Source organism: Cebus imitator, unplaced genomic scaffold (assembly GCF_001604975.1).
Source record: "Cebus imitator isolate Cc_AM_T3 unplaced genomic scaffold, Cebus_imitator-1.0 Scaffold238, whole genome shotgun sequence".
NCBI classification, from domain to species: domain Eukaryota; kingdom Metazoa; phylum Chordata; class Mammalia; order Primates; family Cebidae; genus Cebus; species Cebus imitator.
In genome coordinates, this window is record NW_016107553.1 from 1,315,488 (window position 1) to 1,316,821 (window position 1,334).

Sequence of the window (1,334 nt, forward strand, 5' to 3'; positions counted from 1 at the left end):
TTCAGAGGAAAAAAGATACATTAAGTACAAAGAAACAGAAGAACAGCAATAAATATCCTGTTAGAAAGGATGCAAAAGAGTAAGACAGTGGCACAGTGCCTTTAAAATACTGAAACCAAAAAGCTGTTCATCTAAAATTCTCTACTTGGTAAAAATATCTTTCAGAAACAAAAGCAAAATAAAGACTTTATTAGGCATACAAAAGCTGAAAGACTTAATTACATGAAAGGGGTGTGTGTGTGTGTGTGTGTGTGTGTGTGTGATGGAGTCTCACTCTTGTTGCCCAGTCTGGAGTGCAATGGTGCAATCTTGGTTCATTGCAACTCCACCTCCCAGGTTCAAGCAATTCTCTGCCTCAGTCTCCCAAGTAGGTAAGATAGAGGCACCCACCACCAAACCTGGCTAATTTCTGTATTTTTAGTAGAGACAGGGTTTCACCATATTGGCCAGGCTGATCTTGAACTCCTGACTTCGTGATCCGCCTGCCTTGGTTTCCAAAGTGCTGGGGTTACAGGCGTGAGCCACCACACCCGACCATGAAAAGTTTTTTAAAAAAAATTCACAAGGATCCAGTGTTCTACTCCAGCAGGAAAATTCGGGCCTTGGCTGAAGAGGAGACCCATGTAATGTTTGAGAAGATCATTAAATACATCAGGGAGAGCCTGCTGCCAGTGGACAGGCTCAACAGCAGCTACTCTATGTAAGTGAGAAGATTCCAAAGTTGGCTGCCAGTATCTCCAGGGACAAACTGGTGTGGCTGGGAACCTGCTTCAGAAAATGCACTGAGACCTACAAGTTTCAGTTGTACATCACAGCTCTAGGTTACCTTGGACCCTATGCCATGTATAAAGTATGGATATAGCCTAGAGATTCTTCCTGGAGCAGATCAGTCCTTACTGTATGGGAACAAGCTGTTGAAGTCTGGTCTAGGTTGAAACACCAAAAATACTCCTCAGCACCAGGGAGTGGCAGTGTGCTCCATGGCAGACATTCCTTGGGTTTTGGGGTGGCGGGAAAATATACACAAGACTGCAGAAAAGCGGACCTCATGGTGATTGTGGTATTTTGTCATGCAGACATTGAGGAATATGCGGGGCATGAAATGAAGTTGACTTAAAATGAAGTCGAGGCCTTACCGCTGTGTGGAAGTTCCAAGCTTTTTTCCCTGTATTTGTGTGGACTCCACCACCATGTTGAACTTTGTCAACACTGTGACCTCTTCAGGGATTTCTCTCTTTACTAGTCTCTCTACCACTGGCAAATGCAGGCTGGATTCTTACTGTACAGAAGTGGCTTTAAAATGGAGTTTCGGATCTTTGTGTTTGCACTAAATA

General features: G+C 43.8%; 1 pseudogene; it reads left to right on the forward strand.

Moving 5' to 3' along the window:
• The first annotated feature begins 536 nt into the window (after positions 1-536).
• On the forward strand, positions 537-1,117 carry LOC108282333 (annotated as a pseudogene).
• Positions 1,118-1,334: the final 217 nt, after the last annotated feature.